General features: G+C 39.3%; 1 protein-coding gene across 3 annotated transcripts in view; it reads right to left on the bottom strand.

Annotated features, from left to right (window-relative positions):
• The window catches only part of STEAP4 (STEAP4 metalloreductase), a 28,640-nt gene extending 14,115 nt beyond the window's left edge, over nt 1-14,525 (bottom strand). Inside the window, exon 1 of one of the 3 annotated variants that reach the window (XM_048306379.1) lies at nt 14,419-14,525. The gene's annotated coding sequence lies outside the window, so the exon portion shown is untranslated. Of the gene's footprint in view, nt 1-5,565; nt 5,734-14,418 lie in introns of those variants that run through there. The other 2 variants (XM_048306359.1, XM_048306368.1) reach the window with 2 other exon arrangements.
• Nucleotides 14,526-17,757: the final 3,232 nt, after the last annotated feature.

The raw sequence follows: 17,757 nt of genomic DNA, 5'->3' as shown, positions 1-17,757 counted from the left end.
AATAGATGTGCTTAATGTTGTCTAAATCATAGCAAAGTACTGAGAGGGCTGGAAATCTCACCACCTCCAGCTGCTCCCATAAACATGTAAGACCCAGCTATAACTTGAGTAATTTCCTCAGTCTCTTCAGGGCTGTTATTCTATTCTGAGGTTTGTAGGTATTAAGCTTTAATCTAGCCTATTCAACTGCAAGAAGAATGAAAATATTTCTTAAAACACCCGAAGGTGAGCAAGTGGGAGGCAGAGAGAGACCTGCCTACAGTGCAGGGGCACTGGGTTTATCCCAGCTGGCCCAGGAGATGTTCTGAGACCTTGAAAGACATGCTTGCAGATCCACCAGGCATAGAGGCACCTCTTGGATTCCTGCCAAGTGGTTCCCTCACTGTGAAGCTATTCTTTTGAGCATCTTTTATCTGCCATTTAGAGACATTAACAAGTAGCTGCATCTCACAGAGAAATAACACTAGAAATAATGAAGCCTGGCTTCCTAGGGGTTTGTGTTTCTTGGCTGATTATAAGTGCTGATTGAAACTTTCCAATCACAGGAGATGACTCCTATAACATTTCTTCTCTTGGATTTTAGATATTCCAAATTTATATAGTCACATTATAGTCTTTCATTTTTCAGGACCCTTCTGTGGGGTGTTCAGCTGCCCTTCTTCATGCAACATGAGAAGAAGAGAGCACTCTGCCCTCCTGGTATATTGGTTTGAAATCATCACTAAAAAAATGATTGGGGAAACACACATGAATGTGAGACACTCATGTGCCTCTGCACGAGCAGAGAAATCTCACATCCTACAGAAATCAAAGTAATGGACACCCTAAAAATTTGTGAAGTACACACACCCAAATGCACGTCTGTACCACCAAAAGAGAAGGAAGCAAGTGAGGAACGGCCCTTCAGTTTTGACCCCATGTAATTGTGGTCTCTTGAAAGTAATGGAATTAGCTGAAACTACACCAGCAACCTACCAAAACCAGACCTTCAGAATATTAAAAATGTTAAGAGGCCATGCCCCATATTTATTATGAGCTCCAGGAGAGCATAAGAAGCCTGACTCTCTTCCCATTTACACTAATGCATTGTTGATTTGCAGTTGGCTTGCTTTTGGATCAGGTTGCATAAGTGGGGAAATGAAGCCCAGTTGTTTCATTACACCTTTCACAAAAACAAGGGTGAGGTGGCTCCAGTGGTGCAGTGACAATGTTCTTGATTGTCTTACGCTCTAAGAAATCTGAGAAGTGAGAATATGACGAAATATTTAAGGAAACAGAGCATGAATGTGAAGTTTTCTTGCCAAAACAAATAAATGTGGATTTGCAACATTTCTGGAAAGGGGCCAAGCAGATTTTACAGGAAGTTCATTAATCTGTGTTTAAAGACATATGATTGGACAATCCAATGCAGTGGATAACTTCATCGGTCCCCTTACTCACTTGATGTGAAGTGTACTAATTGTATTTACTTGCTCCTTTTGGTTTCCTTTCTTTATTTTATGTGGACTTGAATATTTTCCTCTCTCACTTGACTGATTTTGAGTGGCATCTGCAGAGACATGCCTGCCTCCAGGACAAAATAAACACTGATATTTTCAGAAGAAATTATTCCTCAAAAAAAAAAAAACAACCAAAAACCCAAAAACAAAATTAAAAAAAAAGACAGTGAGATAGATATTTTTATATGCTGTTGCATTTTTCAACATGGAAAAATTCTTATCAGGCAATCTTTGAAATTCTTCTCAAGATGGAGAAAGTTCCCCTTGTTACTGAGCCACTGATTTCAAAACTCTTTAAAAAATAACCTTAAGCTACAGGCTTTGAAAATTAATTGCTGAGAAGCCTGAATTTAGAAACATGCTTTTAAAACAGAAAAAACCCCAGCGATGGGATTAGTAAAAAATTGACAGAGCTGTTCAGGGCAGCATCCTATACTGAGAAATTGAAAGATCTAACATTTATTTTTGTTTTTATTTTTTGACCAAAGCTCCCTTTGAGTTCAGCCCAGGTTTTGCAAATGCCCAAGCTGCTGCTGGTGATTCCCGCCTGGCAAGCAGGGATGGGTGTGCACAGCAGTGAGTCACTAGCTTGTCTCCCAGCTGAGATGTTGGTACAAATGACACCTCTCTGCCAGGGTACTGCCTTGAGGCACTGCCCTTGGGGCACAGCACTGCCACCAAATTGCTATCAGGGCAGCCAGTTAGCCTGTGCCACTGCTGGGGGACAGGAATTCTTACAAAACATCTCTTAAAAATCCCTGTGTGCCAGGGGCTGCAGCCTTCAGAGAGAACTCACCCTGATTTCTGTCTTTTGCTTACTCCTGGGTCTCAGTCAAGGTCACTGGGTATCTCATGTTCCTACCCCTGTGAAATATGTGGGGTCAAGGCAGAAGTCACTCTTGGTTCTCTATGTCAAGACCATGCAATAAGCAAGAAAGGAGTGAAGGAAAAGGTGGATATTCAGAACAGAGACAAATGGAAATCTTCTTAGTAAACTTAGCTGAAGAGCAAATAAGAGGGTGCCAGGAGGTCTGAAACAAAGTGTCATGCTGCTTTTGTAATTGCCTAATTGGACAAAATAATTCCCTCCTGCAGGGTGACCCTCTCTTGCATCTCCACCAAGGAAATGCAATACAAAATAAGGAACTGAGTTTTCAGAATAAACCCATTGTCTTTATTGAATTACCATTTTATGCTATTATGATTATTGCATAATTATCCACTTGTTGTGGGTACTCATGTCTTTTTATACATTTCCTGCTCTCACAGTCATCATAGCATGGGACCACCCCAGAGAAGTCCTTTGTCAAACATTCCTCTGCTTCAATGCCAGAAGGTGTTTTGCTCTTTGGCAATCAACTTCTCCACTTAATTTCTTAGTTCTTAAGGCTTGTTTATCTAGAGGCCTCCAGAAACTTGCTCACATAGCTGGCATTACTAAAGGTGGCAGGCAACGGTAAAACACTTTGATCCCAGTCCTCAGGTGCTGTAACTTGTCTGAATTGGATGGGTGAGCCTTTTCACCATTGATCAAGCAGTTTGTAGCAGATTATCATAATTAAGCACCTTTGAAGTGCCAAGTTATATGAAGCTCTGGAGCAGTTCAGGTTTCAGAACTCAAATCAAATTCATTAATATTCTCATTTTTTAGGGATATCGTGCTCTTTATGAAGTGGTTTTTCTGCACATTCTTATTTGTCCTGGTGAGGCTGCTCCACTTGGGAAAAGCACATGAAGGGAAATCATCCAGAGCTAAGAACCTGTCCTCACTCCTGATTTAATCCTTAAGCTAGTCATGGGAGCTGCATCTCCCAGTGGAAGGTTAGACCTAGCCTTGCTTCTGAACCAGGCTGATCTGTGTCACTCTGCCCGTGCAACAAACAAGGCAGCTCAGCCAAGCATCAGAAGAGCAGTCCCAAGCCAGGTAGCCTGAGTCTGTCTCCAGCATACTGCCACCACCAAAGTTAGAGCATTTTTCTGGTAACCCCACCAGGAGAGACATTGCCTCAACAGTTTAGTAAAATAAAAAAAATTAGCTTAAAGTCACCTTTGCAATTGTGCTTCCAGGGCTGTACTCAGTAGTCCCTATGAAGTTGGGAGGAAGCTTTGTCTGTTCTCTAATTAATGCTTCTGCTGCCAGCTATTCCCACTCCTCCTCTGTTTCCAAGAGGTACCCGTGTAACCAGTGCTTACCTGAGCGCCACCCGCTGCCTGGCGCAGTCCCACCACCCTGCCCAGACATCCATGGCTGGGAGGAGAGAGTTGTTGGGAGCCCAGGAAGGGCTCATGAGGACATTTGGGAGTGCACCCATTTCTCACAGCCCTGCCTACAAACATCTAATAAGTGAATTTACTGAGTATTTTATTGGCAGTTCTCTCACTAAGGGGAGTACATGTTGGAGAAATTTTGAAAAAGAAGAAAGTAGCTGTTTCTAAACAGTGATGTCAAAAGAGGAAAAAAAAACCCAGTATTTTCTTGCAGAACATGCAGGGACAAAAAGCTCCCCACATCTGAACTGCAGTAAGGATGCAAATGTGACATTTAAATACCTGTCCCTACCTTTTCTTCCCAAAACCCAGCTTTTGAACCCCAAAGTCCATAGACATTAAAATAAGAATACAATAAAAATAAAGTCAAAATGCCCATGCTTCTGAAATGTCCCACAGAAAATAAGATATTGAAAATGTTGCAGTTCCACTCTGCTAGCTCAGCAACCAAGATGAGAATGGAAGAAATATTGGCTCAAATCTTGAAGTTACCAAATAAACAGGTTTAAATAGAAATAGACTGGGAAGCAGTGAAAGAGACTTTAAAATATGTAATTACTAATTACTCTGCCTGAAAGTGTCAGTTGCTGTCTGTATTTTTGAGAGACTGGGTTTATAGGGAGCATCCAATGCCCATGCTGATGGGGTTTTTACTTTGGAGTAGCTCTGGTCTGGTTCTGTGAGCTTAATTGCAATTAGCTGTGAGATTGTTTTGCTCCACCCATGAGCAGCCAAGATTGCATGTCCCCAGATGCTCTGCAATGTGAGGCACAGAATGATACATGGTGGAGGGCAGCAGATTCATTCCCAAGTGAACTCCTGCTCTGAAATCAACCACTAGTGCAGGCTACACACTTTGTTAGTAATTTCTCAACACAAAGTAGCCCCTTCATCTGGTTATCATTTCTGCCTGTAACTAAGAGAAGAAAAAGCATACCATCTGCCAAAAAATGTACAAATATGAAAAGTGCTTAATATATATTTATAAGAAAATTCCAATAAGGAGCAAGAAAACACAGCGATGCTTGTTTTCTCAATGACTATTGCAATATTTTGGTATGTAGTTACAGTGCTACTTCATGTTAGTCTGAATCATTACTATTAACAAATCTAGGAGCTTCACAAAGGCCACATCTAAAAAAGAATTTTCATCTTCCACTAATTGCATCATTTTATGAAGTCTTAACAGACTCAAAAAAATTGGCCTACAGTCTGAGTGACAGTTTGTGTTGCAGATTTAGAGAGGATATGAAATTTTCCTATATCAAAGCTGAAGAACAGTTCTGACAGCTGCAAATGTTCTCTGAATTAATAATGTGGAGCTGGTATAAGACAATGTTTAAGAAAAATCCATTTCTTTCTGCAGCATTGAAGCCCCTTGCTTATAAAATATTAAACAGGATTAAAATTGGTATGCTGCTTGAATGGGAAGAGAAAACTTGAAATCCACATATGAATCCAGAAGTGAAAAGAATCATTAGTTCCAACTTTTATAAGGGATAACTTATAATTCGGGGTAAAACAACACCCTGCCCTTGCTACTAAAATTCAAACCGATATTTTGGCTCTGGCACAGGAAAGAAAATCCACTTTCTATCTTCATCATTTAAGCCCCACTGACCAACCCTTATTTGCAGAAGCTTTCTTCACTTTAACTGTAACAAACACCTCTGGAAGATTAAGTAAGCTTGCTATCTGCTGTGTAAGCTCTCTGAATATTAATTGACAAATCTGAAGTTCTGGTTTGAAGTTCACCTTCAGAAATGAGAGAGATCTATATCATCTGTGTAAAACTCTCCTGTGCACTCACCTGACGCAGTCCCCCTAAGCAGCTGGTGAGATGCTGTATGTGCTGGACCAAGAGAAACCTCAGGAGCTGCAGAGAGGTCCTACTGCCTGGAGCAGACACAGAAACAGCCCAGCTGGTATTTATCTCATGGAAGCCAGGGTGAGTGCACAGGGCAGGAATATCTGAGGGGATGTTGCAAGCCTTTTCTGTCTGCGTGGGTTGAAAGAACTTCCCGTCAAAGTCTCAGGAAAAGTTCCAGCCTTGTATTTACAGCTGAGATGAAGCTGTGGTTGCTTTTGTCATGCTGGCACTGACTTGCCCCTTGGCTATTTGCCAGGCCTAAGGTTTGGCTTCCTTTCCCTACTCTTAGAAGACTAACCAGAATTGCAGAAGCCAGAAATTTTGTAGAAGCACAACAGCAAATATTTGCCTGGAAGGAGAGCTGTTTCCTTCTGTCATGGCTCTCCTGTGCCATTCCACCTGTAGGTAAGGACAGTAAGGTTGCCCCATTGGGATGAAAGGAAAGGGAAAGGAATTGGCATGGGGATGGTTGAAAGTAGCTGATCTCTGAAATTCTCTAGATATTCTTCATAAGGGCAGCTGTCCTATGGAGCCAGTCTGTGATGGATAAGTGTTGAGAAATGAGTCTTTAAGGGATAAGCCACTGTGTAGATGAAAATTTTGTGATGTTACATATCTGTTTGAAATGGGACATAATTCCAAACAGATGAATTGAGCATCATTGAACTAGATAATAATCCAGATAAGAGCAAGGGGCTAAGAGACTCCCACTAGCACTGAAATTTTATAAGTTTGAAAAATGAATTGAAGGGGATTTAAATAATATAGCACTCTAGACTTGCAAGCAATGTCTGACATTAAAGAGGAAGATAGTAAAAGAAAAATGTTTTTACACAGTCTTCACTTTAGGAAACTTACTGGAAACTAATTAGAAAAACACACTAAGAAGGAAGAGTCATAGAAAATATAAAACACAGAGGTAATTTCTAAAAACAGAAAGAAAGGACAAGAAGAAATTTCATTCAAAACAGTCTGTGACTGCACTAGGGCTGAAGAAAGTATATTTGAGAGTTTGAGTTCTAGAGAAGAGATCAGGTCATGTCTGAGATTTAGAACAGAAATAGCCTGTGTCACTTTGTATACTGTGACAAAAAGCACAAACCAGTGTGATGCCTGAACAACTGGAAGAGATCCAGGAACTGAAGAAGGTGATATCAATTTGAAAGAGCTTGGAAGATACAACAAGGCGCACCTGGCATATGCCAAGTGTACGACCTGGCTCAGAATGTCCACTGAGGCAGTGGATGTGCCTGGGGATAACCAGTGTGATGCTCCTTTTCCGGTGACCCTTATATGAAGATGCTGCCAAGAATTGTGTTATTACACTTAAATTAAAGGGAATGGAGAGGAACAGAGTTGGCTTGCAGAGTTTAAAACCACAAGGCTAAGCCCACAGAAGATATATGAGAAATAAATGTACAAATTCATAATAGATGGGAAAAAGGGCAAGTGTTATGCAATTCAGTGCATCAAGTTGATCTAAGCATTGAGTTCCTGTGTAATAATGAGCAAAAAAAATCTGAAAATAATTAGAAGCTATTTTCCAGTGGACAAATACCTTATGAATACTAAAAAAAAAGCAGGAAAGCATTGAATTGTCCAACAATTCCCACACCTGTGTGATGCCTCCACATTGTAAAGCAGTGCTTTAAAGAAGAGCTGGATATACTTGTTGATCTGGAACGACTGGAAGAACAGACAGAATAGTTCTCGTAGTTATAGGAAAGATGAATGAAACACCCTGTTTGTCCATTGATAGGCCTGAAGAAACAAAACAGGTCTGTTACACTACGGAGAGGAGATACGGTCAGTGACAAGTACCTCTGTCCCCTGTAAATCACGGAGGTCCTGGTGGGTGTTCATAGTAGCAAAAATAAAAGAGGGTTTTTTTGTTAACTTTTTGAAACATTTGTGAGATGCACTGTTTTCTCAGATGTGTGTTTAGGCTGCATTTGGCACTTGAGGCAAAACGTGATAAATTTTGCAAACCTTTCAGATTAGTAAGACTTATACAGATGACATTTAGATTTGATGAAAAAATACTGTCTCAGAGCAGCCCTGGAAAGAAACTTTGCTTCTGGGCTGAAGGTGGACAAGCAACACTGTAAATACCATGTAACACAAATAATAATAATCTTTAAAAAAACTAGCAAAACCCCAAGTAGATCATCAGAAAATATTCAGCAGTTTGTACTCTCCAAAAGTATTGGGTGCTGAATTATAAAGAGAAATATGTACCTAATGTAGCTTCTTGAGAGCACTGTTGTGATCATCTCACATGCAATTATTGAAAAAAATGAGAAACAGGAGGAATTAATTAGACATTTCAGGCCTTAAAATAAATCATCCATGGAGGATTTCAGGGCATATGTTGATGTGGTCATTTTAAACAGCGTGGGGAAAAAAAAAAAGAGAGATAGCAGTAGTTTATGAGTTAAAAAAAACGTAGGTATACTCATGGGGGGAAAAAAAGAAGATTTAGTCTTAGTTATGGAAATAAACAAACCCATACATTTTTATTTACTGAAGGCCAGTGCTGTTTGAAACTGATTATAAATCATCAGGAATTACCAGAGCCTGGCCAATGGCTATTTTTCATTATTTTTCAGTTATGGAGTGTGACTTGCACCTTCAATATATCCTTGAAATTGCAAGCTGCATTTCTAGAGTTTTTGTCACTGCAGCCAAGTCTAGAGAGATATTTTCTCATCACTCTTATTGCAACAATAGCTAATGAGGCTAAGAGTCTTCAGAAAATAGTTCATATCACTGAATGCAAGATTGAATTTAGCCTGAAAACATGAGAGCAGTGAAGTCGAAAGCACTACTGGGGAAGATCTTCCAAAGCATATGTGCCAATAATTTCAAGATTCAAATGCATAAAGAAAAGACCAGGGACATGGGAGGGGTGTGCTCTACTTTGTGTCCATCTCTGGCGTCCTTATACATGTTTGAGCTCTCATCTCTCACACTTCACCCTTCCTTTTTCTTTTTTTTTCGTTTGTTGTTTCCTATCATCACTTGTCTGTGCTCCTTTTTTTAGGGAAAAGAAAAAAAGAGCAATGGTATTACAAAGCTGCATGTTGTTTGTAGGAGGTTGTTTCCCCAGGCTCATAGTTACTGTGGAAGAAGAGATGACAACCTTCTAAAAAAACCCAGAAGGGAAAAGGAGGCACAATGCATGTCACTTTGTGCTGCAAAATCTCCATCAGCAAACTCACGCTGGGACCAGGGAGATCCAGGACACACAGCTAGGATGGCTGTCCCTTAGAGAAGCAGTCCTGGTGCCCTAGGGGAGCCAGCATGCCCACAGGGATGCCACAGGGCACTTCAGAGGCTGATGGAAATTTACTGATAAATGCAGCCTCAAGGCTGCTGATAGACATTTGTATCCCTCTGTTATATCACTCTTTGAAATATACTTGGTTTTATGTTTTCCTTGGCAGGGAAGGTGTAGTCTTGGGAATGTACATTTAAGTTTTAGCATCTGAAAAAAAAGTTCTGGCTATAGCTTTGTAAGTGCTGCCTTTGTTATGTGCAGCCTTCACAGACAGAAGAACATAATTTTGCTGGGGGTTTATTCTGAGGTCCAAAATTACACAGGTATTCAGGATGGAAATCAACACTTTTTTGAGGATTTATGCATTAGAGATGGCAAACACCACAAAGCACACTAGTTAACCCAAATCTCAGACATGCCAGAGTAAATTGATTTCTCCCTGAAAACCGCTCCCTGAAGGGTACAGAGCAGCATGGTTTAAACATAACCTTTGTCCTATATTCTGTGTCCCTATCGTGGCATTTCTGCACAAAGCATAGTTTCTTGAGAGTGAAGTACTGATTCCTGTTTAGGGGTAACTGACTTGACATGAGCTTTCCCAGAAACAGGAAAAAAAATTACCCTTCACAAAATCACAGATAGAGGTGTCACTTTTAAATCCATGGATTTCCCATACAATAGAATTGTCTTTGACTGGAAACAATTCAGCATACTTTCAGTGAAACTTGATTAAAAAAAAAAAGTGTTTAGGACACACATAATATTTCCATTTCAAATAAAGTCAACAACATTTCTTTCTTGAATTTTGTTTGACACTGTTTCATGTGATGGTTCACTTGCTTCCTTGTGCTCAAACTCAAGCTGTTGACTGTCAGTGTTTGCTGTCAATTTCGACGGGGTTGGACTATCCAGACCATTCCTGAACATAAGCTCCAGAACTTTTGACAGCTTAAGATTTCTTTCTTGCACAGTACTTTATCCATGAAGCCTGTGAGGAAAGCACTGGGCATGCAAGCAGGTGAGCAATACAGGTCACTTGAAGTTGCATACCAAGATAAACAGCATTTCATAAAGTACTCAGCAAGTGTAAACATGAGCCAAAAACATACACACAGAGATGAGCTGTTGTGTGACCAGATATTCCAAGTTACGGAACAGATGAGTTTTTGGATGAGACAGTAATTTCTAACTTCTTTCTTTCTGTATAAATCACTAACCTCATCCAGCCTGTCCATGCTTCATTTTGATCATCTTCTAAGAAAGAATTTGAGAAGTGAAGGACATGAGAAGGGGAATAATTTTTCTTGTCAGAAGTGAGACTGACACAGGGATGAAAGTCTGTAATGGCTGAAACACTTTTCCATTTTTTGTTCTCAGCTTGGCTGAAGCCAAATCCTAGTTTGGAATTCTTCCTCTAAAGTTAATGTTTTCAAAGGAACTACACTCAAGTATGTGTGAGATGTCTCAGGTTTTTATTGTGTCTCATTAGTTTTCAATGCACATGTGAAGATCAGTAAAGATCCTGGAGGGACCTCTTATAATACTGTCAGTAGGAGATGGGAAAATGTAACTGTGTAAGCTTTTACATTCTTAGTGTTATTTTCTATTTTTTGGCTACCTGCAATTTGATTTTAAGTGGGGATTAAAGGCACTGAAGACACATGCAGCTAAAATATCACAGGTTCTTTATGCTAAATAAAGGTAATTTTGTTCAGCTGGTGTTTATCGCCTATTCACAGAGTGACACTTTCATTTCTGAGATGATAATAACCATTCAGTATCAGCATTCTTTGTTGTTTCAGCAGATAAAGTTACCCTGTGACCAGAGATAGCTGTTGTGTATGTGTTTGTGAAGGCTGCTCTGGTTTCCTGTTGCATTCAAGCTTGTTGCTTAATTTCTGAACAGTCTTTCCTTAAATAACAATGAAGAATGTGACACTATTGTTCACTTAGTTTCTGGGAACATATTCTGCTGGTGACAGTGCCTACCAGGAGGCCAAAATATCCCCCAAGATAGTTACTGTCTGATGTAGAGAAATATGCAGGACTAACTTTAACTTCCTAGCCTTTCACAGATAAATCATACTGTGATTTTATGAGATGGAACGCAAAATACTTGTTGCAAGTGTTCTGGGAAGAACACCCAGGTACAGTTAAAAAAAAGCATAAAGTAAAGCACACTGAAATATTTCAGTCAATGGCCCAAAGCAAAGCCTAGATTATGATCAGACTGATCCATTCTGGAGTTGGAAAGGTGTATTTTTCCTTGGGCTGTGGGGAGGTATGAACATTGCACAAAAGTAATGGTGTCACACTGGGACTGCTTTATTTCTGTAGAGTGTCCTCAACAGCTGGAAACACCATAGTTTGAAGCTCACGAGAATGGGTGCTGTATTTTAGGTTGTGTGTTAATGTCCAATATAATTTCAAAATGATGCTAGGAAGAAAAGGTGAGTTTAAGAAACATTTATTTACAGACCATGCCTTTGAGCTGAAATCTGCCTAGGCTGTATTGACTAGATCTTTATGGTCTACGAGCCATATGTGTCCAATAAGTCATTCCAATATATCTAGTGATTTTTCTTGAAAGAATTTACAAATATCCGTAAGTCAGGGATGATGATTCTTCCTGCTTTATACTTCTAGCTGAAATTGCTTCCATTTCGTGAAGCTGAACTGTCATATTTAGAGGAGGTTAACAAGGGATGTTTGATATTTTCTGAAAAGATTAATATTGCTTTTGAATATTTTTATACCTGAAAAATTTTGTAGACCCTTCAGCTGAAACTGTTTTTAAAACTTCACTTAACCTTCCCCCTCTTTCCCCCCTGCTCCCCCCCCATTGTATCCTTTTCCCACATTTGGGATGCAACAATATTCTGAAATTTAGAACTGCTTGTGAGAGAGAAAATAGGCTGTAGAATTTCTGTCCATAACCATTCCAGATTATTGTATCCTATTTATGTAATGTCTTTACAGCTACTGTCTAGCTAATTAAAAAAATGAGCCGCAAGGATAACAGCATCATAGAAATGTAGAAAGATCAACTGGTCACTTTTATGGACTTGGAAAGAATACAAAAGCCTCAAATCCATTTTGAGCAGCTCACTCCAGCAGCAAGATACACTACTGGCATAGCCAGACTTTTTACTGAGTTCCATAGCTGACAAAATCACCCCTACTGCCAAAATGCTCAAACATATGACCAAGTCACAGGAGCTGAACAAATTACTCTGTATCAGTTTAGCCATGCTACCTTTGCAAGTCCCTGCTCTTGACTTACTCCAGTAAATGCTACCATACCAGTCTAAATGTCTTCCTCTGAGCCCTGCAGGCCTAAGTGCCCCATCTGACCAAGTCTGACTGCATGTGCATGGTGTTTGTGTCTTGCTTTAATCTTTCCCGACACTTTATATAAATAAATTTTCCAGACACAGATGTCTTAATATATATTCCTTTGTATCATCCATAACAGGAAGAACTTGAAATGCATCATTTTTCTTCTAGGCTAGTTAGACATACAGAATCTATTTTTGTTTCCCTTCTTTTTCTTTGATTTCCTTTTGAAAATGGGGACTTCATTATCATGTAGGCAATAGCCAACAGACACAGACAGAAATAAATTTAACATTTAGTCAAGGAGAAATAATTTTGATATTTTTATAGCTGTGCTCCCTTTAGAAGGGTAGAACTTCTTTTCCAGTGATACATTTATGATATTATAATTAATCAGAGAAAAAGAAATTGTACTGCATTATGAAAGAAAGCAATAAGGTGGAGACATGAAGATGAATAGGCTACTTAAGTGAGTAAATGATTTCTAGTGCCAGCCTGACAATGACATAGAGGACTTGAGTGTCTGTAGTGCTATCAGGTCCCTCAGACTCCCCTGTAGTTTTATTCAGGGCTTTTGAGGGCTTATGACATTACTGGTCATCATTGCTGTGCTTGGCCACCAAGCAGAAGACAGAAGAGGAAGTTATTTGAACAACACAAGATGCTGGTTTCACTGAGTAAGATGAGTTTCATTGGAAAGGATGAGTTTGAGTTCTTCAGAAATGATTGTGAGCTGTTATTAAATGACATAATTCTTCCAAAAGGTCTTGCTTTTGATTGTGGCACAACAAACGTTCTATTCTCAAAGTCTCTTCCTTTCACGGTTTCCTCTCACTGACCCCACAGCACTGACCATTCTCTCTCTGCTCCTCTTCTCCTTCTTCTACATTCCCTGTCCTTTCAACTCCTTTTAAAGTACGCTTACTACTAGCAGTGATTTCCCTGGTTTCGTCAGACACTCTCCCAGCCACATAAAGGTTATTTTGTGAAGGTGGTGTTTACACCTAACTCAATGAAGTGGGAATGGGAGGTCTCCCAGAACAAGTTAGGATGCAGACGTTCAGGTTTCACAAGAAGCATTTCACAGACAGGTGAATATGGACATAAAAACATGCTGACAGCAGCTCTGTATATGAGAGACTGTACATGAACAAGGGGAAAATTTCTGTCCTCCATTCCCCCAATTCACTTCGTTATTTAGAAAAATCAAAACATCAACAGTCAGAAGGTTCAGGTAGACTGTATTTGATGCTAATAATGGGACTGGAAACACCAGCATGTATTGCAGTAAAGCTATTTTCATCTTGACCATTCTCATCTACATCCTTTTATTTCTGTGAGAAGTTATTTAAATGTGTGCATATACCTCAGACGAGTACTCTGTGTTTTGCATTTTTTTAAAGAATGTCAGGAAGTTGCAATAAATATCTCCATGAAATTTGCTTAATAAGAATTTTCAGAAGCATTTGTCATATTTCTGCTGGCAAAGTCAACCAAAGACTAATTTTAGCAATGTGAAAAGCTGCTTCTATTGTGACAAAAATTATGGCCTAAGGGACAGAGCCACCCCCTCTAGAAATGAATACTTACAAAACCACATTTCTGTCAACAATCTGATGGTAATGCCATGGGAAGTTACTAATGGGAAAGCAGAGATGTCAGAATAAAAAGTGTTCACCTTCTCTAAACCAAGGAGGCTTTATTTATTCTTCCAAGCAATAGGCACAATTGAACTGTCTCTCTGAAATCTCTGTCTCCTATAGATGATATGCTTGGTTTAGTACTAACTTGTACTTCAACTTCTGTCTCATGTACTTGGTATTTTTTGGCATCATGTAGACCTTATGCTCCAGGGAATAACGACTTTCTTAATCTATTTTTGTGTTGCATCCACAATTACAACTAAGCAGTATAGGTACCAAATACACAAGAAAAAACCCTACACCACATATTTTGTATGGGCTGAAAAATGAAAACTTACATATCAACACAAGTATTAATTCAGGTATTAGCAGTCTAATCAGAGTGTTCTTATTAGTTTCATTTTGTGAAAACCAACACTTCAAATTTTCCAATTATTACAGCTCACTCCCAATCATAATGCAATTGATGCTAGTACCCACCAATTTCCTCATCTCCACCCCTTTATCCAGCATTATGCTCACCCTTCTTCTGTTGGTCCTCAAGAAGCAAGGGAGAGGATTCTGGCAAGTTGTTAGTGTCCCGGGTTCTTCACTGGGAGAAGTATGGTGCTGCTGAAGATTTCTTCCATCTTACTCTAGGATCAGTGTGGGGCTACTTTTATATGGTTCTCAGCACGTACTGCACGTTACTCTTTCCTCAATGGTCCACAATTCCTCTTTATATCTATATATACTATATATAGTATGTTTTAATTACCTGTCTTGAATATTTGTTCTTTGTTCCCTTTGTTATCTCTAAAGCCAGTTTTACCAGCCTCCCATGGGCTTAATGACCAGTAATTGACTATTACTAATTTGTTTATAGCCCAGGAGCGTCTGGTTTCATCCCGTCTCCACACTTTGAGCACCTCTCCTGTAATCTGTTACTTGTATAATCCTCTACACCAGTTTCATTTCAGATCATAGCTGCCTCTATGCAAAGCAGCTACTGCTCCTCTCCTATCTATTACATACAGAAATAGCAAAAGTATCATAAAAATAGGCATTAAAATACACAAACCTAGAAAGCTAAGCTAAAATTTAAACAAATTAGGTAATATTCACCTGGCAGGTAAATCATTTTTGGTACAGCTCACTGAGGTAAAACGAAGGAAAAGGCAGTCCAGGATAATATAAAGTCATCCTGACGTGTCCTAGCTCCCAGGCTTTGGAGATGTAATACAAAGTTTTTGGGATCCTACTCACAATGGCAATGCCCTCCTTGTCAGGCTGTGCTGCTCTGCCCTATGGAAGCAGGCAAAGGAGTCTTGGCCATGGGATTCATCAGCCTTATGAGGCGAGATCCAAAGAGAACACCCTGGAAGAGATGGGTTCTTATGTTCCAGGTTAGTTTGAGTTGTCTGAGAACTTAGAGCTGTGGTTTCTCTGTTATACAGCAAACTGTGGGCAATCAAGCCCCATTCAGTGTAAAATCTGCTATGTGGAAAGAAAATAAAAAGAACTTGCTTAAAAGTAGCTTCATTTTCATGCCTAAGTCCTACTGATATCTGCAGCTTATCCCTTCTGAGGAGCCTGGTCTGACTGATGCACAATAAAAGTGAATACAGATGTAATGGAAATGAGGGAACAAGGGGGATTTCTAACCACCTGCTTTATGGGACAGCATTCCTTCCAGGCTGGAGCTTTGTGTTCCAGTTTGGCCTCAGGCTGGTTCAGTGCCTGCCCTGGGAGGGAGAAGGTCAAGTTCCAAACGGGGAAGAAGGAACACTTTCTTGTGGACCACAAATAATTCTTCTCTGTCAACACTGACTTTTCACTGGCTCCTGCCCAGAAGTGTTGTTTAAATCAAGCACAAAAGGAAGCAGCATTAAGTCTATTGGTGGTGCTTTTTCAACTATTACCAAAAAATCACGTTCCTTCCCAGGGTTTGTGCTATCTTAAATGCAGCTTCCTTTTCAGAAAGGCAAGAGCAGGGACACACAAGTCGGTGGCAGGAGCGTTACCTGGTCATACATTTGTGCATCTCCTGGTCGTCTGGATGTGTGTTGGATGGGGGAGCAGACTTCCAAACTTTCCTCACAGAAGTGAAAAGCCTGCTCTTTGCTGCAGAGCTGTGAGCTAGGAGCACTGTCAGGGAATCCTCATGTGGATTTCTTCCCTCCAGATGCCTATTGTGGCCTTTTCTGCAGCATGCAATAGCACCTCACAGTAAAACTCTGGTGTAATAAATGACACGAATCATAAAGCATCTGCCAGTAAAGAAAGTAACTGTCCCAGCTCAATATTGCAGAGACTCCTGTTGGTTTATTATAGCCAGTTTATAGGATTTATTTCTGTTTGACAGTGGGAATAATTCTCAAAACATCTCTAAGACAGAAAAGAGTAATTAAATGTTAAATTACTTCTACCTTGATGGTTAAAATCTCACGTCAAGAAGAGAGGTTAAATTTAAACGATTTCTTAAGTTCCATCTCAAATTGTCAGAACTGCATATACTCAATATATTTTTTGTTTTAAATAGAAGAATATGCTGTTCCCATGTAGATTTCTACATTCTGTTTCTCATATAAAATAAGCTTTTTTAATAAGATACAAGGCTATAAAATTACCAGAGAAAAAAGAATTACATGATTGTTTAAAATTAAATGCTTTAAAAAAACCCGAAGGGCTTGGTACTCCAATACTTTACATGTCATGTGGTCTCTTAACTCGCAACATCCTGATAGCCACAAAAAAATTACTGTTTTGTCTGATAGAATGTAATTTCTGTGCTATAATGAGAAATCTGTGATTGTTTGAAATTAAATTTATAATGGATTTTGGAAAAATCTGATTTACTGTTGCATTTTAGTCCTGTGATCAGGTGTACACTTCACTGATGCCCACATATATCATGTTGATATAGAATTGTTTTATGTGGAGTTGTTCACAAATGCCACTAAGAAATAATGTTGAAAGATCTTTTACTCTAAAGATTTTTTTCTGCCTATTTTAGCAATAATTGGGAAAAACAAGGGTGGAAAGTTAAATAATGTAAGCAGAAATTATCTAGTTACAAGAGCAAAAGTTCAGTAGGGAGGTGGTTGTTGAATGTGTGTTCGTCACAGAAAGTTGTTAACATTGATCATCACAAAAAAATATTCATTTGAAGTGTGCTCTGATGTAGGATACAGAAGAGACATTCCTTTCAAGTGACAGTGATTGAACTGAAGATGAAAAACTCCATCCTGTTATGTATTATGAAATAATTAATTTTGCAACAATCCAATAGAAACTGAGAAGTGTATGTCTGAATAATTGCAACTGGCGCACAAAAGGCCATGTTGGTCATTTTATTATAACTATGGGGTCTGAAGCCTCTTTTATGATATGTATTTAGCTATATATAGCTAGTGATCAAAGAATAAAAATATTCATAGTCTATCTAAAAATCTTGCACATTGGTCATAAAAACATACTGCACAGGAGTGGGACTATACATACAGATTACACTGCAAACTGGGAGGAAGCATGTCAGATTGAGTGAGTCTCTCACCAGAAGGAATGTTCTATTGTAAACAGGCAGAAAGCAAATATGGAAACACAGGCCAGCAGTGGAACTGTAGGTGTGTGAGCTGGCAGTGCCACTGAAGTAGCAACACTAAGTGCCTTCAAAAGAAAGCACACTGTAAACATAAATGCAAATATAAATACAAAGGAGGCCATGTGGATGGTCCATGAAATTGGTACATGGTCCTGCAGACCCAGTGAAAAATGTTTTGAGACAGTTTGCAGAGGTGTGAGTAACACTATGGTAGATTTACAGTAGGAAAGCCAAGTACTGTCAGCAGTGATATTTTCTGTAAAAATATAAAAAAATGC

This window comes from Corvus hawaiiensis, chromosome 1, assembly GCF_020740725.1.
Source record: "Corvus hawaiiensis isolate bCorHaw1 chromosome 1, bCorHaw1.pri.cur, whole genome shotgun sequence".
NCBI classification, from domain to species: domain Eukaryota; kingdom Metazoa; phylum Chordata; class Aves; order Passeriformes; family Corvidae; genus Corvus; species Corvus hawaiiensis.
Note: the sequence above shows the minus strand (reverse complement) of the source record. Positions and strands in the feature narration are given on the sequence as shown.